This window comes from Anticarsia gemmatalis, chromosome 19 (assembly GCF_050436995.1).
Source record: "Anticarsia gemmatalis isolate Benzon Research Colony breed Stoneville strain chromosome 19, ilAntGemm2 primary, whole genome shotgun sequence".
In the NCBI taxonomy this organism is placed as follows: Eukaryota; Metazoa; Arthropoda; class Insecta; order Lepidoptera; family Erebidae; genus Anticarsia; species Anticarsia gemmatalis.
The window spans coordinates 5,675,979-5,698,096 of record NC_134763.1 but is presented as its reverse complement, the minus strand read 5'-3'; the positions used below and the strand labels follow the sequence as shown (position 1 = coordinate 5,698,096).

The following is a 22,118-nucleotide window of genomic DNA, read 5'->3' as shown; positions in this document are numbered from 1 at the left end:
TATTGTGTCACCAATATGATGTCAATATCAAGTTACACGTCATTTACCTCTAAGTACAGACCCTAGAATAAGGACAATAGTTGTTAAAACATCCGCACTATGTTTCAGTCAAGTTGCGTAAATTTACAAAAAAACAATCAATTTGATGACACAAATTAAGATCAAACAAAATTCAGTAAATCAACCTTATCACTTCGGCATCAAATTATGAATAACAAAATATATCGCACAATATTTTTTCTAACAACAAAGATCAACATCCTGGTCACTATAATTATATCAGCCTGCCTTACTTCCTAACTAGGTATGTCGGAGGAGGTTTCCAGTCTCACCAGAAGCAGATATTCTGGTCAAGAGTTTGCTAATATTAAAAAGGGCTTAAGGCATGCCAGTTATTACACAAATATAATAAGAACATAAACATAATGTGACGATTCCTACACGTGGAAGTCGCGTCGTTGGCACCCATCCCGTAACGCAGGTACAGATGCAAATGTTTCAGCTAAACTATTATTGGGGACACGACACAATAAATATGTTATATCGCGATTTTATATACACACAAAGAAAATTTGCATCCTTATTCAATATAAAGGCACAATAAAACGTGGTTATTGTTAACACGAGAAGCATAATAATATAAAATGTTAGAATATTATGATCCTGCGAAATTGATCGTCAGCCAAGACATTTTTAATCTGTTGTATCCTTTCGTCAACTGTGATTTATACCGTTACCGCGTTAATATTAAAATTTTAATCTCAATAAATAAGACTTTTCGAAAATGACTCTAACAATAAATTTCATAGTAATCTACATACAATTTTACACGTTAATAAAATCAGTGCAGAATCTTCAAGTATCGTTGTGAGGATTGCTGAGTGAAGGGTGCACATAGCGGCAGTGTTGCTAGTGGCTGTTGTCATAGAATAAACAACCAGCTAACCACACTGCCAATACGGACAACCCTATCGTCTTCTCTTCCTCTCTTCATAAACTCGTATACAGCTATCCTTTTCTTTCTCTTCATGTAGATTTTATCAACCTGGTTTATTCTCCATACCTTTCAATAGAATAAGTTGGAAAATGAATCAGATTTAATTCCAATACGTTTATTTGTATCTGAAACAAAAACGTTAATATCAGTTGCGCACGCGCTTGTCACGTATTCTTGGCTATTGACAGAATGTTGTGCTGCCCACTGTCAATTAACTAATTGGATTAAATACCGAACTATGTTGGAGGTATATTGAAAAGATCCTATTAATACATTCTAGAAAAATACTTGAATACTTTTTTGACCAATTATTCGCCAACTTGGCTCAGTTCATAATTACATCTGACAGAGATTTTCCTTCGCCAGCTAAATTATCTGATTATGATCACACTTGTAGTTTTCATCAAGTCATTCTATCACATACTTACCACACCTATAGCTACATCCTGTGCAATTTTATAATTTCCCTAAGTCTTAGTATAAGTAGTCATAAGTATCAGGGATTTCTATTAGAAATCGTTACTATGGAAGTGATTTTAACTCAAGCCTGATAGAAATCAATACAAAGTTCATATTTTTTAATTATTCGTAGAAGATGTTCGGTATAGGCATCTTGCATCGTGAAGTCACGTCGTAATCTAGGTGTGAAGTTGCAGCCTCAACCTAATTTCTTCTCCACGAACGTCTGTAAAGATAATTGTCTCTATTTATATGGCTGCAAGTCTCGACAGTCGTAAGAGAGCTGCTTAGAACAATATACAAGAAATCTATTTAAAAGAATCTCAGAATGTAGTCCTCGTAGTATGAGCAGAAGATAAGTGAGTGTCCAGGATCGTATATTTGTAGTGTGATATTTTTGTTTGTATTTATTATCTCTGAGTCAGGTCCAAAAGTATTAAATAAGTTGTAAAGTTGAAAGCAACGTTTCGACATAACGTGTTTTTCGTATATGTGTAAAAAATCGTCGATTTCCTCAGAGCCGGATCCTCTGTGTCTCAGTTTCCTCATGATGTAAGTTCGCAGAATTCAATCCATAGGTGCTTATAATATTATTTAAACTTTATGGTTTCTTAGTCAGGTAACTTTATGTATTTAAAAATCTCTCTTCAAAATATCTTGTCGCCATTTTTCTGAACAAACATTGTAATATTTTACCTGTTCATTTCAAAGGTACCTAACACATCCTGAGTATTATCGCAATGCCTCTAGCATTCTAGCTAATTAGTCGTACAAGGAAAACTGGTGTGTACTTACAAACTGGCTGAATCATCTTTAAAATCTCGATATTTATCTCACGACATAAGTATGTGAGGTGATTGTCGATATAATGTTAAATTAAGAGTCGGGACAAGGCAGGTAATTTGTCGTTGAGAAATTTTATGCTTAATTAAAGGGCTAAAGGTTTAATGCTATTTGAGGGTCGTGACGCAATCACCTATAATTCTGGTTATTCAAAGTTAAATGTGTACATTTTAGTCGGGCAAGATTTGCTTTGCAATTCCGCAATGATACTTATTCCGTCTTTACCTTAATAAAGTTTTGATCAAAATAAAGAGACTATTTATAATAGAGTGGGTTATATTGTCTGTCATACAGTTTATAACCAATCAATATCATAGTATAGAACAGCGGAACGTTTGCACAATCCACAGACAGGCAGGTGACTAGCAGGATACGTCTATTATGTACGTAACAAGGTAACTAAACAACAGGAGTATCCTATTATAAATTACTAGACCACTGGGTTAGCGCTGGCGTCAGTTAGTCTGCCGTGAGGTTTTTCAGGCTCTACCTATTACGTTATTTATTTCTGTTGACCTTTATTTTTCTTTAAACTTATTACTTGGCTTGTTAACTGACAGAATAGTACTCAAAGTATTTATTTTTTTACTGTAATTTACTGTTATAATTTACTATTTCTGTGTTATTTATTTCTTAATAACGTTTTAAGTTTTTCTCTTTCTTCAAGAAAAATTTCGTGTATGAAAATTTACTATGCTGTAATTTCTACAATATGTAGGTAAGGAATTCAAAACATTGATTCTAGTTGGTAACTGAATGCAGTGTTTGTTTTATCTATAATTAGATGTTTATAGCATCGGCTTATCAGTGGCACAACCTTTAGAATCACTGCACTTGACTACTATCTACCTATTAGAACGACCTATCTATGAATGTGTGCATTGAGGCACCCATAGCCAGTTGCGCTCATCGTTCAGTAAACGATCTGTGGTTAAGCAACCGCTTAGTGGTTTTAGAACTGGGTGTCTCCGTGCTTCGGAGGGCATGAAAAAAGTCGGTCCCTGATGCTAACTACTAAGACTATAGTCATTAAGCCTGGTCTATCCCACTAGTCCCGTTGAGTTGTCCCTCCCTGTCCTATTTTGTCCCCCCTGGGTCAAAATAGGACATTTTGTCCCAGTTGTCCCGTGGCGGGACAAGTGACACTGTTTTGGTGCCAGTTGCCAGCAACTCAATGGAACCAGTTGTTTTGACCCTTCCGCCTGTCCCATTAGTCCCGTGATTTTTCTGTAACGGGACAACTGGGACAAAATAGTGCCAGTTGTCCCGTCACGGGACAACTCAACGGGACTAGTGGGATAGACCCATTAAGCCATGTCGGGGCGGTTCGACAACTTTGACAATAGGTTAAAGATTAACCATTCGATTAAAAAAAGAAAATTATAGTCTTAGCTATTTCTACTCTCCGTTTAAATAGTTTTTTAATATTTACTAAAACTCTACACCATTTTTAAAACTTGATTTCTTCTATATGGAGAGCATGCCCAAAACAAAGAGATGTTTCTGCAATAAATTATTATAAGCTCCGTACTTGGGCTTTACAGCTAGTAATGTCCAATTTCGTACTGATATAACGTTTGAGATTGATTGAAATTGAGCAATAATATAAATTGATATATTTTGTTAATAAATCTCTGTTCAATATCTCAATGGTATTAACAAAATGAGCCGTATAAAGCAGCCATGTCTAAATAATCTATACCAACTTAATAACTTTTGGTTCTAGATATTTAAGTGCCCTTTCAGCAATCAAATCTGTTCCTAAAACCTGCTTAATATTTGGAAATCAGCACGTCCGTTATCCATTAGCAGTATTTTAAACGCAGGAAGCGGTTGCTTGAAAGCGATAATTAACCGATATAATTATTATGTTCTCATTGATTGCGGATGAATTCATTTCGGATATTATACATGGGAATTGACAATTATGATACTTCTGTTTCCATGTTTTGATATAAATTCAATTTATGAATTTCCTTCTAGTCTAGTTTGCTCTAATAAAATTATAATTTTAATGACGTGACGAAGCTTATCTCATTTAGAGCTGTGTCGTGAAAATCACTGTTTATTTTCAAAGATAATGATGATGCTAAACGTTGAGCTAAATATGTAACTTAAAAAGAAAATAAAAAAATAAAACAACAGAAAAACAAAATAATTTATTAAATTTTAATCAACTTAAAAACTAAGAAGTAAGCCTAATTGAAAACGTAACATAAATAAATAAAGTTACCATCGTATTCTTGTAGTATTGTTCAATATTTTCTTATGTTCGTAGATGTACGTTTTCTTAGTGATGTCAACAGAAAGGTGTGAACACAATAGCGAAATTAGATTAAAGACAATGCAAGGCTACTTGCGCCTAGGTACGGCTTCCCTGGACACCGCAGTGTGGTCACCAACCACACTTGACCTACTGACATCGTTGTCACTACTGATTTGAATACACATAAATTGTCTTACAAACTCTTAAAAAAATGAACATGATTCTATTTGAAGTGAAGATCAACAATCTAGGTTCGGAATTCAGTGACGTCCTAAATGCATATTCTAGCTTTGAAAATTGAAATGTAAATGCAATGTAGGTCACATCTAATTTCGACTGATGGACTGATTTATTGTCTGTCTATTTATGTCTGTACATAAATATTGATATTTTTTCGTACATAGTCAAGTGGTATAATTTAAGCAGTCTGGTGTCATTGAACTCTGCGATTTTATTTCGATACTTACTCACAGTTCTTATTATACCTCTTTGCTAAAAACTGCTACCCGTTCAAGTTTTACAGCTGCTGTCAGGACTCGGGAATAGTTAATTTTATCATAAATTATACTTTACTCATATAGGTAACGTCTTTAACTCTCACATTCTGAATATATAATAATCACCAACAGGTTTTACCAATCAAGAGAAACTTTCGATTTTATATTCCACCAAGAATATGGTATAACGTCGCTTTCAGATTGCCATTGTATGTATTAGAAACTCCCTATAAACTCGTAAAGATATCCGGTTAACTGTGCTGGCAATTGTATCGGTAACTCGGTAAGTACACCAAGGCCACGTAAGAATAGTGCAGATCTATGAATATGAGAGCGGCAACATTGTTTGCAGCTATTTCAACGTGCCTCTAATTATACCCTGGCCAATATTTTGCTGTAACCGTGTGGGCTAACAGCTGACAGCTTTCAAATGCTCCACTCGCTCATATTTGTGCCAGTTGGTTGGTACTTGATTTATATTGGCCTTCTACAATCACAATATGTTTATATAAAACAGGTGTAGTGTTGTTACTCTATTTCATTGAAATGGTTTATGTGATGACTTAATTTGCTCATGTAAAAGTTGAGATCGTTAAATTACTATTAGATTTACAGTGTTGTGCTAGAAAACTCTCAAGTCTCATAACGTGACATTTACAATGGCAGTAAAAAATAGTAAATCCCCAGTAACAAACGCGCTGCAATAGTTGCGGCGAGTGCTGACGATAATTACTGTCGAAGGCTAAACGAGGGAACCAGCCACAATGGCTTCCTACCATTATGTCTTTGTCAATGTAGCCAATTGTATGTACCACACTTTGTCATTTCAAAATGTATTCTACTGATACTATTATGTCAACTACTTGTAAGGATTTATTACTTGACTCTACTTTATTTGTGAATTGGGAAATAAAACAAAAAATGCGCGTAGAAAGCTGTAATAAAGATCAAGGAAGTCGTAAAACATACAAAAAATTCTAACACGAAATACAACAAGAATTACATACGAAATTACATACAATAAATAAAACATAGTACACAAAATAAAAGGTAAAATTGGGTAACGATTACAATAAAAGATAGGCATACAAACTAAAAGATCTAACTGTAGTAATATATCAAAATAAGGGAACATATACAGTAAACAAAATAAAGAAAAAAATACAAAAATGAAAGTGCAGCATAATAGAGAAGATTCACTAGAGTTCGTAACATTTAGTTATAGTTGTTCGTTGTCGTTGTCTGGAGCTGTTGCTACACGCTCCGGGGTGTCGTACCAGATAGTGCATTTACAGTGTCAACTTTGCATTAACGCAAATTTGTCGCGTGCTTTGCAAACGCACTCCTGGCACGAACTCCGGAGCGTAACCTCGATAACGTGGATATCGATATCGGCGCATCACTAACGTCTATGCACTACACGGAACGTCTTTGCCGTTTTTCACTTAGAGTCCTCTAAAGGCACATTTTCGTACTCTTTATACCGATTGACTGGGTTAGTGCTAAAGCATTTGTTAGTATTTGTGCATGAATATTTCAAAAGCTTATGACCGGTGCAATACCCTAGTGATGTGAATCGCATGCCGTACGTGTCCTAAATGTTTGACATTTATAAAGCACGAATTATGCAGATTTTAATGCTGATAGATTCAGGTGTTGAGATACGTAACGTTACTCAATGTCAGTAATTATTGTGCATATAATTTGCACACATGTCAGCTGATTGTTATTCCACGGAGGTGTCGTTTCATCATGCGATTGACACCAACGGTTAAGGATGCTATGAATGACAAGGTTGAGTAGATAACACTGGGAGAATCTCGGATTAATTATGTCTAAGCAATGCATCGATGCGTCGGTATTCAAGGAAATCTATTCTGATCTATCGACCTTATTGGAAGCGTAATCGGGCAATGAGTTATTTATTGATTTCTCAGCCACGATTTTCATAATCGTTTCAAATTAATTTAATTTGAGGAAATATGCTTTATATGGATTAATCGTTTATAAACCTTACAATAATCGTAGAGTTATACTCAACTGCGTGAAAGCAAAAGTTAATCGTGATTTCGGTTTCTTGTGACACTAAACGTTTTTTTAATTCTTTGAACTAGTGACAAGGAACATTTATACAAACGATGTCTATTAATTTTAGTTGAAGAAAATGTCATTTTCCGAGGTCACGAGCTCGTGTTATTACGACTGTATGACAAGGCCCGGAGCCGCATCTCCCACGGATTTCGAAAGCTTTGTGTGTTTTTAAAATATTCAAAACGAAAGTGTAGAGGCAGAGTGAAAGCGTGACATTTAAATAATGAGTCGTGATAAAAGCAGAGGCGTCTTGCGTCCAAATGTGAAAGAATCTTGTATTAATTCATTAATTACTTTTTGAGAGGGTGCTTCAAGTATGTAATTTAAATTGATACTGTAATTAACACAGATGGACACGCATGAAGACTAACACTAGGCATGTGCTTTGTTTAAGATCATCTCCTTTTCCAAATTGAATAAGTTATAAGTAATTACCGATTACAGAAATTGTGTTAGATTAAGTTTGGTACACAATTTACTGGCTTAGGTAGAGATTTAAAATCAATTTAAAAACAGTCCCTGTATTTTATGGATGGTCATCCAAGCATACTGTATTTACGCGTACTTGTTTATAGAATCGTGGTCATTATTCGATGTGTACATAATTACGAATACATATTAATGTATTAGCGGTCGCGCACGACAGTTCAATAGCGCGTTATATTTAGCGAATGAGAATAAATCTTATGTGAACATTATGAGAAACAATCCATCTAACAAAGTTATTCTACAAAAAGTTAGATTAGTAGAATTTTCTTTATCATTGTTGAATTTTTGAAGTTACACGTGTTAGCTGTCTGTTTATACTTAGTTAAAGTTTCTTAGTTTGTTTTAAAACAATACGGAGTTTAGTTGCAGTATATGATTAACTACATGCAGCGGTTATTAGCAGTCATCTGTGTGTTTGTGTGTAGCGTGCTAGGTACTAAATGTCGCTTCATAATTCTCGGCATAGATCAAGGCAATCATTTATGTAGTGCCTCCGCACATACATTGTTTATGGCGTGCGTTTCCATTGACGAAACTACTGACCTTTATGAACTATGTTAAAAACATGACTTGCGTAACCAAAATAAAACTGTGAATTAAAACGATTCGCGCGAACTCTGTCCCTTTTATGTATGACTACTTGAACAGTATTTAACAATCCAACTTTAATGGCTAGTTTTGCTTATGGATAGTAGAATATTTGCTTTGAACCAAAAGCTCTATAATTGCATCAATATTTTAGTTGTGTTATTGCAATTACATCTACACAATATATGAATATAGAGTTGTAGAAACAACGCGTTAAATTTAATGCAAGACGAGAATATACTATAATAGCACACGTTATAGTAGTGCATATAAGTGGTCAGAAGGACATGTCTTCGCTAATATCAACGATCGTCAGAGTGCAAGATAAGTTTTTCCGCCATGACGTAATGCAATGGAGACGGGACCTTGTGTTATTTGACACGTGTTGCATCTATTATAACTGAGTTTATTTGTATACGTAATACGCGAGAATACTCCGAAGTTAGCTGCATGTGCACATATCTGTTGTAGGTAATTTATGTGAGTATAACAACTCTACCTATTATTTGCAATACAATACAGGAATAGTTTTACGTTCTGCTATTGAGTAAATAGTGGGATATTCTCAGTAGAATGTCATTGGAATACATTAGATGCTTAAAACACGTTACTATTTTACTGTATTTTACAAAATAGTTCATGATTATTTTATGGTGTTTGCAGAAAATTTTACTTTTTCATTTATAATGTTTTTCTTTCTTAAGAAAAGCTGTTTTTTGGTTGAATGCTTTTATCAATTAATTTCAGAATAAAATATAGATTTATTTTACTTGAATGGACGCAAACACACGACGCTATTGCGTATTAATTCAAACGATCTTCCAATCGCCATTATAGTTATCTGTGCATCTAAGGTATGTAATTATTTAGTAGTTTTTACGATGTTTCTCGGTATAATGAGTGTTATGTCGATAGGGTTGCGTTTAGCGCGGCGCGGTGGAACAAAGGTGAGCCGGCGCAACTGGGTCAGAGTCTCATAGCGGCGGCCTTGCGCGCTCCGACCTAGCCCACCATCCCACCGAGCGATATAATTGTATTAACATTTGTCTTAACATATTTGCTACATATCAATATACCTAATACCATCCCAAGTTTAGGAGGTACCTTATTTTTTCGACTAATGTTCACGTCTGATGTAATTAATTGTGAACTAATAATATGTCGTAGCCTAGCAGGCGATTACTTCATTTCAAAACGTTATGCTTTTAGTATTGATATGCAAGCACACGTTTAATGCAGTTACGAATGACATTGCATACATAAATCCCCATGGGTGGTGGAGTATGTGGGCGGCGAGGCCAGCATCATAGGTACGGCTTTAATACTAAACGCCTCCGCGGTGCAGCGCGCATGCCCTCGCGCAATGCGCGCGGTGCACCACTGACGTAATGACATGCAACCGTTCCGTTGCACATTCGTTACTCACGCGTTATTATATCGTCATTCCTTATTTATAAACGCTCATTTTACTAGTGCGAAAGAGATGAATGGATACCGCATAGTTCTAGGGCTAGTGTTTTTCTAATGCAACAATTTAATGAATAAAACATTCGTTGAAATCGTTACTCCGGCGAGTGAATGTAACATGAATACAAACTCGTTTATAGCCGACATTATGTCACGACAATCAATCGACTCGAAAGTGCACAGATGTAATCGCAACATCGGCTGAACATGAACGCTCTAAGAAAGTAGGACAAATAATTGTTAGCTCTCATGCGCTAGATAAGCCTGCATTGTGCAATTGTGGCGCGCATGGGACTTGGCATACATGATAAATGTGTCCGCTCATTGGCGGCACACACTATTAATATGTCCTTGAACGCATGGGCGGCGCTGCAAGGAGCCGTACGACATGGCATGTGAATGATGCCTACGATATGCACTATGGTATCGCTATGAATCGCGAATGAGCGTGTAAACGTGTAAGTATGCGCCTACAGGTGCTGGTTACTTTTACTGAGAGCGGTGGGTGCGCACGAGTTATGCGCCCGCGCCGCCGCAGCTCGAGGAAGCCGCCACGGTCCACTGAACACTTTCCCTCTCGGGCCAACATCGCATCCGACACTAATTGCAATTACTAACATTTTATAATTAATAACCACTACACAGTGGCCAGTTTTCGCAATATGAAACTGCCATTATGACACGTCAGTAGCCAGCATTCGGTTTCTAAAATGAAAGCACTTGACAGGCCGTTTGATCGCGAGCGGAAAATATACTGTTCACTCACGTTATCGTTTTAGAACTTGTCTACCGTTGATATATAGATCAGTTTACTACGTGGATTAATCTTTCTACGATCCTAGAAGCACATGCCAGTTACTCCTAGTCACAATTAATAGAAAAATATGTAGAGTTCTCACAGTAGAGTAAGTAAGTCATGCATAGAAAAAGCGAGTAAAGCGTAGGTGCGAGTTAAGAAACATGACATGTATGTGTTTATACGTATGAATACATACATTCCAGTAATACATGTGGACATAAGGTTAGCATGCACAGCGATATGAGTTATTGGATTATGTATGTTGAACACGTGATATGCACCGTGATGTTGCACGTGCCGAGATACGCGTGTATGTACAGTGGCCCGCGCCGGGGGTTGCAGCCCGGCTCCCGAGCCGAGGACCGAGGTCGTGGCCCCTGTAATTATCTAGTTTAAAATAATCCCGCTGTAGGCGTAGGACTTGCGCAACACAATTCCAACGTTCTAGAAGCGACACTGACACGACACTGGGTAGGCACTTCACTGGAGTCCGCGGGGCGTGCAGAGGCGGCGCGCGCGGCCGCACCACTGCGCCGCGTTCCACTTTTCCTTCCGGCGGTACGCGAGCAACCGCGAGTTGGCAGCGGCACGCCTTGCATAACCGACGGTTTCGCAAAGCGGTCGGTGCAGCGCGCAGCCCGGCTTGAAATACGCGCCCGCTCTGCCAACGGGGCCGGCGAGCCGCAGTTGACGCAACCGTGCCGAGCCGCCGCCGAAGCCGAGCGGACCCGGTGCTCCCACCAGGCCAGCATCGCGCCACTCGAGCTTCGCCGGCGCCCCACCACGTCTCTCCATCTGGTTCCACAGATAGCACTTTCGCCTGTCCGCGTACTCGCTTTCATCGACCGGAGCGTCCGCGCTCCACTTTGTTCTCGTCCACAGCGATGTGGAGAGAAGGTAACGGCTCGGCACCGGGATGTGCACGGCCGAGCCGCGACGAGGGCCGCGGCCACACGAGCGGTGCAGATAAGCGCGCGCGCCAGATGCATCGGTAACTAGGCCACCACGCACTCTGCCATCTGTTTGCCTGATTGCACTCCATTTAGATTGTGGAAACAAAGGTTCGAAATCGGTACTAATTTTTAAGCGATATTTATATAAATAACCCGTCCGTTTAAAATAAAACCTGGTTATCCTAACGGTAAAGAGCTGTTAACTGTCGCGCGTAAGGCTCGTATGTCGGCTACAATATTGTCGCGAGCGGGCCTCGAGCTCCACAAATAGACGCTCCATTTCGACGGCCAACTCTCGGCGACACGCGAAAACATTGCAGACACGTTTTATTATTTTATAGTCGGCTTTAAATTGAAAGCACCTCTTCATTTACCCCCCACGGATAACCACTCAGTTTGAAACGAACTGTAAAAAAGTGACCGTCTGACTCTACCACTTCACTAGTGATCGGGACTGGTTGGACTTATCTAAAAATATGTTACCCATTTATCAACTCTTTATTTAGTAATTAACTAAATGACTAAGTTTCTTCGTGGATAAGTACGGTATTATCGATTTATTTATATTGTATAGATAGGTAGAGCTTTGTGACGGCCTTGGGGCACTGTCATTTTTCGTCGGTTCGCCGGTGAAGCAATAAATAATATTTTAGTGTTTAGCGGGTTTACGCTTATAGTATGCGCGCCCAAGGCCGGGTGACTCACGCGCCGGTCTAAACCGCGAGCTACGAAACTGACTCACTGACACGTGTGCTCACTGAACTGCACTCTATGCACCTACTGCACACGATCAGCTGACGCCCCCCGACATTTATGGGGAACACCCGGCACAGACGCTCATAAACACTACACGACGACCTACATTTTGATTATGATTTATGTCATAGAGCAACGTTACTTTTACTCATCATATTTTTCAAGATTTTTTACATTCCATTGAAGTAGGTAAATGCACAACAGCCTATGTTTTGTTATCATTTGTAAGCATTATTATTCGTTACTACACCAACACTGATTCAGCTTTTTATCTCTGAGCGTCACGGTTAGTTATGTTTGGGAAATCCCGGAACTATTATAAAAAATCACATCAAAAATATACCAAATTCTATGATTCAACTGGTCCATAGAGAGCGTTTTGACAAGCAATATTATTTTAGTTAGCGAGATGGATTAAAATATTTCGCTTTAAAAATAACCGTATTGCCCCACTTCTTGACGTGAGATGACATCTTGAGAACTGCCGGGAAGAAACTACGTTAACCGTGACGAATTAAAATAATAGTTTTGTAGAACAAGTCTATTTGATTCTAACATCCACGTTGGAAACGCTCAGTGGAATATTTCTATTAAACTGTTAAAACAGACAAATGTAAAAGTGTTGAGTCGACGTGAACATAAGTTTGCTTATTAACAGTGTTGGAGTGATGGACAGTAATGAACACGCAATGAACATCGTGAACATCGTGAACAACATTCAGCTGTGTCTCAGAATAACACTGTTTAATTAATTAGGTTGTAATGCACTGACCTACAAACCTTAGGTGCTATAATTTAGTTCGGATGGGCTCGACTCTTGAGTCAGGCGAGGACACATAGGTGTATTTTGGGACTCCCTGGGCCGGCGCGAGATTACCGTGTGTCATTTTCACGTCGAGTTTACGATCAGTTCTCTTTGCTTCGTTTAATACTGAAACTATTTGCATTTCACGAATATACTTTGGCATTTCTGTTTGATATTCAATTTAATGTTTTATCATATTTGCATAACAATAATCATCAAGAATTTACAAATATTTATTTTAAAATAACTTTTCATAAAATCCCGGAATTGATTAAATTAGTATCCGCAGCAAAATCTTATTACATTTTGAAATCCAAACATCACCTGTTAAGCCTAATTGTTCAAATAAATAAGTCATACTAATGAGCGACGATAATTACTCGCAAAATACTTAAATGTTTTCGAAACTATTTCAAGCAACGTAATAATTACTAAAACTATCAAAGAATATTACAGGAAAAGAAACTTACACGCGATGCAAAAGCAAGAAGTAAATTGGTAGAAGCGAGCCACGTATTAGCCGATTATTGAGTATCTATTGGCAATATCGATTATTTCCTGTACATGCGCGCACGTCCCGGGTGCTGAGGGGGCGGCGCGGCGAGGGGGAGGGGTGGCCTGCGCTGGCAGCTCGCCCAAGGACGTATTCTAGGCTCCCTAGGACCGCCGCGGTCAGGGTCGGGTCGCATCTACCCAGGGCCAAACGTATCAAGGGCAATCGGAAACGTCATTACCAAGTAATACCTAGCCCACACGACAACTATAGCGCTTCTGATATTTGTTTTTCACGATACGCTCTCGCGTGGCAAATGTTCATTGTTATAAAAACCTAGATTATGATGATACGAAACTAAAGTTTATGTACAGTCTGACATTGATTCACTGCCTTTTGAAAAAATAGTGAGTACCGGTCTTAGTTTTTTGTATAAACTTCATTAAAATTCACAAAATAGTTATAGAGATTTTCTGATCGGACATCTATATTTAGTCGTGTCCGACTTTACCGACGTCCTATGTGAACTGTTACGTGGAGTATAATTAGGAGTCATTAGTTGGGTTCTCTGATATATCGACTTGTTTTTGTCGTCCTTGTTGTGTTTTTGTTCGGCAGGACGCCAGGCTCTACGACACCTCTACGCCGTAGAGGACAAATTGTAATTTCTCAATCATTATTTTGTTGCTGAAGTTTTCCGTTTTATGCATCAATGTGGACATTGACATCTTAAATTTGTAATATATTGTAGTATTTTGTATTTTTAACATGATATAATCAGAAATTCTTAAGGTGGATACTTGTGCTTTGTTGTTGAATATGTCAAAGCTATTAAGCATCATGTCAACTGTATCATATCACGTTGTTGACATATTTTATGGACACATACAACGGTGAGTACCGCGCTCACTTTCTACGGATTTGCGAAAACTCTACTAAAAAAGTAAGTAATGACATCGCGTGTCGCGTCGAGGCGTATCGTGAATTACAATGGCCGGGGGGCGATCACCGGCGTTACGACATGGTTTAGAAAGTCGAGCCACGGTCAACGGTCCCGCGAGCGAAAGTTACCGAGTGTGTGCCTGCCTTTACATGCGTACCGCGTACGTTTCGCAATCTCTCACTACGAAAACTTTTGGATACCGGTTATCATTTCACATCAATTATGTTGTCGAAACCGCCTTTCTATCGCATTAGTTGTAAAGTTTAAGCGAGACGCCAGACTCACTACAGATGAAAGTGATATAGCGACAGCTGTCCGTCAAACTTTACTTTTTTGACCTTTCGTTTGAGCCAGGCGATTACGTATAGAGGCGGGAGGCCGGAGATGCACTATTGATTGAATCGTAATGTTGCGTCATGCTCTCGTATATTTTTATTGAAAATCATTAGCTTTAAAATGGCTGCTGGCAATTTTATTAAAGTTGTGAAATAGAGCAATAAATATTCCAAAGTATTCATTTCAATTGGATTTGCTCTCGGACCTTCACTTGGGTAACCATCTGTTTTATGGATATGTATACCATCGATAAAATGTAACAAGAGAAACAAAGAGAATATGGTCCATTATAAACATTCAATACTAAACAAAGATAATGTAATCATAATACTGCAATAAACCAGTGTCGATGTGTCGGTGACGGGAGACATCAGGCAAAGGATGTTCATCAAAGTCCAAGCGTCGCTTCCACCGCAGATATGTCACAGTTGAGAAGTGGCGGACGCACGCGCTTGCACCGCGATAACAACTAGTTAATGAATGAAGATCACCTTGTCTATCACTGATAACTTCCACTTAGAGTCACTAGGTCGGCGCGGCAGGCGGTATACGTATTGACGCTTCAGCCGATCTCGCGTAACTGGGTGAGTCCCAGATTTTGATAGATTTATCTAGTGCCCCGAGGTCCCGGATGCACCTGCGCTGTTCACTCGTAAATTATTGCATTACCCCCTGCACTCCCTCGCCCGCCCGCGCATGCTCGCTGCGCTTCACCCCTCTTCGGTCCCGGAGGTGCGACCTCGGCCCCCTCCCCTTCCCGCTACACTTTCCCACCTCCCACGTGACCTTCGTAGCTGCATCCCTGGCCAAATGCCAGCAACTGCATATATCTACGTATACGACATCTCAGATATGTTAAAAACAATTGATTTGTCACCTGCAGTTTATTTGTATGTTCAGGTGATGGCGCAGGTGAGCTTCAGCTATTACATTTAATACAAATATTATTGGATCGAACAAAGATCATTTATATAGGTCAAATTGTTTCTTAACAACTAGAATTAGGAAACTGATAAATTCGTATACAGGTGATGTTTGGTTCAATATACATTTTGTCACAGAATATTCTATGTCAAGAGAGTTAATTTAGATCTCATGTTAAACCTTACTGCTTGAACTCGTTGACCTACATATTTGTATTCACATAGAAAAGTTATAGAGTATTATAATACATTACCGCATCGTATAGCAATTACATGTAGATGTTATCAGTATTCTGTTATCGCACACTAGTTAAACCTAATTTTGACACGTGACGAACATCAAAAGTTATAGCGGAGACTGGTTTAGTGCAATAGCCCCCTACGGCGGAATGTGAACGGTGAAAGTAGACGCGTCCGCTACCGAGAAAAAGAGTTTTCCACGCGGTTTCACCTTGCGAGAGCGCGACTTGTGCAACAGGTGCGAAGGCAGAGACGAGCCAGACCACTACCGTTTTGGATATAAATATTGAACGCACAATGTAAATGCAGGCGATTTCTTTAATGATGGACGACAGAGGCGCAAACCGATGCAAGTGGTACCGAGGCGCGCGCGCTATCGGAGGCGCGGCGAGCGACTGCGGCCGACCAGCTGCACCGAAATAACTGCTCGGTGCAGCCGGGCGGCTCGATGCAAGCCTCCGCACTCCCCCCCTCGACCCCCCCGCCGCGCCGCCCTCCACGGGCCGCACCCCGCACCCTGCAGGTCACGGTTGCAGGTCGCCATGACAATGCGAGAGTGGAGCTGCACCCTCGATCGATCCAGCTGTTGCTTCTAGGCTCCAGATGGCCGTGAACTTGAAACGTGTGGGTGGGGTACTTTCTCGACTTTAACATTGGAAGAACCGCACACCGAACAATGAATGTTAATTTTTGCCGCATAGGAAAACAATTTTACAGGAACACGTATTAACGTCGGGCGTACGATTTTCATAGCTTGGCGGTAATTACATTATTTTACATGTAAGCAGTTTCTAATGTCACATTCTCAAGGTTTCAGTTTCAAACACATATTGTAAAAATTCTTGAAGGACAGTAGCAGCCTCTTCAAGGTTTAACAATATATCATGTAGATAGAATTGGTGTCAAGGTTAGGCCAGTCCAGGTCTATGCTGCAGTTTGGCTCACAGCCAAGGTCTTTCCTGGTTTTATCCTCCAAATGCAGTTTCTTAGTCATTTTGATTGTAAACGTCATATTAATGTTGCTGATATGTGCAGTTGTGAGTTGAGAGCACACCGCATTTCAACATGCGATGTCTATAAAACAGATTTCAGATAATGAAAACTGACTGATTTAATTTAAAACTACATGTATAAAGCATTTTCCGCTTACGTGGAAAATGTTTCTTTGTTATAGTTTCGTAGGATATAAAGAGTGAATGTAAATAATGTTAGATCAGTCATCACATAAGTTTTCTAATGACCTTGCGGTGCATTATTTTTCTCGTGTGCGATTGCAGAAAGTCATAGATCAATGTGAACATAATTACGACACTATCAGCGTGCCCTTGCTCGTCATACTCGTGTTTATGCAATGTAGGGATGTGCCAGAGACAGTTGGCATGTGTGTTGGCTTTGATCTGCGGCGAGCAAGCCAACGATATTTAGACTCAAAGACGCCAACACCTTATCTTATTAAGGTAATGATATGTGTACTAAATATTTGTGATTTATAACATTACAGAAGATCTTTTGACATAGATAGATAGGTTTTTATATGTTTTATTCTTTGGTGACTCTTTTGAAAAATATTTTCAAATTGTTACTATAAAAAATTATTCTACTAAAAGTATTGGCCCATCCGACAATAAGGTTGCTTTCTGGCCGTCCCCGTGGTCAGCGTGATTGATATGCTATTCACGAGATTTCAGGTTCGGTTCCCGGTTCACACAAAATAATTTATAGTTTAGTAACGTGCACGTTACATAACAATAGACTAGCCCCACTTCGTTGGACCAAGACTATTAATTGCAAAAGTAAGTAAGTATTACTGCCTACGCCTTTCGCTGTAACAGGCGTGATATTAAAGAAAGAAACTCAATTATTCATTCTATCAGATACCCTAACATCCATATAAATAGCTACATATTCCTTTGTAACGCGGAAACATTATCTAATCATAGATAGATGCATCTAATTGTAACGAGAAGTACCTTGAAAATATTATCTAGAGTGCGCCGCATAGATAAATGTGCATGTTTACAAAACATACATACATACAGTAATAGAGCAAATATGAGGTGCGCAGAATCGCTCGGAGCCCGGGCGAGTCCTAGATGGGGTGGCTGGATGCGGCCCTGACACTACCTACCTAGATATATCCTAGAATCCCCCCTGATTCCCGGAAATGCGCTAGGCCCCTCCCGTCCCCCCGTTAGTATTGATCGGTACAGCTCGCCTAGGGCATGTAGGAACCGAATGTAACGTTGTATTGCCGTTGCGTAACCTCTGACATTTTAAGATGGGCGTTGTCATTTCAGGGTTTTGATTTAAAATGGGTTTTTAAGTGTGACGCTTGTAGGGAGAAGATAAGGTCAGCGTTGGTATTAGTTGATATATTCGTAAGTACTGTAGATACGTCACTAAGATGATCTAAGCAAATTGAGTAGGTACTAATATTGCTAATTTACGCGCTGTGCTAAATATGCCTTGTATGGTAAAAACGTCTCTTTGTTAACAATCACGCTTTTAAGCAGTTCATTGGTGGTGTTTTAGATTTTAAAATAATATATATGGGAACTACAGATTCAAGAACTCTACTAATTCAAGGCCAAAACTGGTATTTTCTCTATTTCTATACTTGCAACTGAAGGTGTTTTTTAAAATATGATCCCAGTTAAGTATTCAAAATTGTAGATGATGTTTGAGTTTTATTTTATTTTATGAATACCAGAAGTCGATAGTTAGAGATGGCTCTTCGTGCGTTCGCATAAAAACTACATCACTTAGGTACATTATTTAAACAATAATCTGCTTCAAAGTTATTGAATAAATAATTTATTAGCAATCAGATAACGTCTTATAATTAGTATTGTCAATCATTGTTACAACTGGCTGCTATAAATTGCAAGTTCGTACAAAGTTCAAGAGAGAAACTAGTATTTATAAACGTAACAAATATCAATATCTTACATAGACACATTACCAATTTAATGGAGATATAGTAGTAAAAAACATATCATATATCATAGGAAAAAAAAATAAAGAATATTATGTTCATGTTACTCTATTCCTAAATAAAAGTTCGATGAGTAATTTATTCCTATTAGTAGAGTCTTGCAATGTTATTATTTATGTTAATCTCAGTTCTAACTCTGGACCATGAAAATGCACGTTGTATAGCAATCATGAACCAATGCATAATTTTTAACAGATCTAGATTAGTATTTAAGTCCTTATAAACATCAGTTTAAGCCTGTAGTCAGTACTCAACAAGTAAGACCTACAAAACTATTCACCCATATCGAGGGTGACAGTCAACAAAATCAAATTGACATGCGAATACGATGTATATCGGCATCAAGATTGTTCACGCGTGAAACATTTACTGATCCGATTTCTGTAAGTGAAATTGGCTCCTTAATAATATATTTCGATGATCATGTAAATTGAAATATTTATTTAATATGCCTTACTTAATGCAATGAAGCTGTGAAAATTATTAATCCGAATTCTGATACATTATCATGATTTGATTTGAGTTCCTCATGAGTTGAGATTAAAAATCAATCATCAATTTAGGTTTGTATCCTCCATTGCACTGTCAAGGCTTAGTATGGCCAAGTTTTTTTTTATTAAGAATACAAGCGGTTTCTTGGCATCAATCCTTTTTCATATTTTTAAAACAAATTTAAAAAAAGAACTTGAACTTTAAAACCTAGAAAATGTTGAGTATCAATAGTTTTGGAAATCGATTTACAAATTCATGTAAGCAAAAGTCTCTACACATAGTTAAAACATAATGAATTAAGTCTAGTCGGGCTGTCTACTCGTTCATATAATGACAAAGTGCGGATGAAACAATAAAGAATACCACGACATAACCGTGCCAAAGGTTTCGACACAGCAATAGATCAACATCAGAAATAAATTCAAGACCCTCGGTTACGTTAGACTGGTTGGAACCAGTAACTACGAATGTAAATGCCGAATGTTATTGCTACATCTATTACACCTGTGATTCTTGAAGGGAAAATTCCTAAAGTGAACGTATGAAAGCAACTAATATGCTTTAGTAAGACTCGTCATAGAGTTATTGCTCATCTTCCTTCCCTTGTCTTCTGAACATAGTCTAGTAATGGTTATTATAATTAACTAATTATTACGTCTGATATTTCCTAAAGATTTCATAGAAATATAAATATTTTTGGTGGAATATAATTTCGTACGTCGAAAATTGTTTCTTCAGAATGTGGAGTCTGCTGTATTACATCGCTCTAACAAAAGTTCGCCCATAAAATTAGGTCAAAATACGCGAGTACTGTAAGTAAGGTCGACCTGACCCGTTAGCAATATCTAGATTTCCATTTATGGTAAATAGGACGTCCCGGGGCTAATCCTCGAATTTATCGGTCGCGGGCAGGTCGAGGCAGCCCTATGTAGGTCACTACAGGACAAAAGTAAGTCACTCAGGGGCTATTGGGTCAGTATCGAATCTAGGTAAAGGTCAGGGGCGATACTGAAGGCTACGTATCAATTAACTGTTTGTTTACATTACAATTTCCATTATGGAAGGGTTATTTAGATAGAATTGTTTGGTGATTTTGTAAAATATACCAGTATGTACAATTGTACATGATTTAAAAGAGACACCATAATATCATTGGATGTATAGGTTTTTTTTAGTTTTAAGTCTAAACGTTGCATTCAACATTTTGTCCTTAAAAGTTATTAACGATTCATGATTTATATCTAGTCCTACTAAGGCTTTTGACTATTATTTAGGCTTTTTTCAAAATTATAGGCAACCTTTCAGGCAAAAATCAAGCAGATTTTTTTCTTCTGGCTTATAGTCCACGAGGACCAGAGAGGCTGGTCTCTACAGATCTTTGACATGGCTAAACGGCTGTTATCTTAATATCAACAATTCCAATAGCACAAAGCGACAACCCATCTATAGAGAGCTAAAGTCAAAGGTTGTTCACTATATTTAATGTAATTGATCAGTTACAAACGTCTTAAGGAAGTAAAGGAACTCATTAATAGTTAACAGCTTGGATTTTACGAGCTGTAGATTACTTAGTGCCAATATTACTCTCAGTGGTTTAGCAATTAGGCAATTTTAACACTGTCATCTTACATTGACAAAGTAAGATGCGCATGTCTCAATATAAATAGACCTTTTTGCATTGGATCCTATTAGGTATGTGATAAAGTATTGCGGAAGCCATCTTCCGCTGCAATCTTATCAGGATGGACGCGTTGAACGATATAGGTGTACGGTTGCACTTCAAGCACATTTTATGACTAAAAATAAAAGACTATCGGGACAAAACCGAGGTTCAATTCCCCTGTTTTTAGGTACGGGGAGGAGATCTTAGCCGTAGAATCTTCAAGAACAAGAAGATGTCTACAATATTAAAAATACTACATTAAATGTACCCTTTAAGGCCTATAGGCCCACGTTTTCCACCTTGTACAGTAGTTATCGTCTCACAAAATAAAATGTAACAACCATAAGATCCGGATCGAAATGCGATAAAAAATATTGCATTCAGTTAACGTTTGATCGTCTGCAAATTGTAAATAGTTTCACCAGTTTTCCTTTACCTGCTAGAGTACTTAGTTAATATTCCTTGCTTATTCTAGAAAAAAAACACAAAATACGCAGGTTACATTACAAACATGAATTCACGGACACACAGACTTAGGTACCTATCGACCATTAGATATTTACTTACCTTTTCTATGTTTTAAAACAGGTATAAAGTATCTGCCTATCTACCTGATTTGGTACGTTCGACTATTTAAATTTTCCTTAATTTAGTATATTTTAAAAACGTAACATTTTTATTATATTGCAACATTTCGAATGGGAAATACCCACAGTAAATTCATAGCAATCGTCACGTTACGTTACACGCAGAAAAAATAATGACACATCATCCGCGGTCCAACTTATGCCAACCTACCGCATTGACAGAGTAGTTCATTATACTGAGTTATTATCATAGCTCATTTTACTTGTAAAGCGACTAGGAAATAGGTATTCCATATTCACATACCAGTAAAAATTGCCTACCAGTGTAGTTCGTTCCATTACACGGTTTAAGTTTTTGTGTTGTTCATGATACGTGTGCGGTTTCCGGTAATGATCCGCTAATTCTTTGATGATTTAACAACTGCATGTAAAAAGA

The 22,118-nt window shown here is 38.2% G+C and overlaps 1 long non-coding RNA gene across 1 annotated transcript in view; it reads right to left on the bottom strand.

Annotated features, from left to right (window-relative positions):
• Positions 1-1,592: 1,592 nt before the first annotated feature.
• LOC142981030 (uncharacterized) overlaps positions 1,593-22,118 on the bottom strand; it is a 53,901-nt gene continuing 33,375 nt past the window's right edge. Inside the window, exon 3 of the long non-coding RNA XR_012959914.1 lies at positions 1,593-1,682. This is a non-coding gene — a long non-coding RNA (uncharacterized LOC142981030). The remainder of the gene's footprint in view (positions 1,683-22,118) is intronic.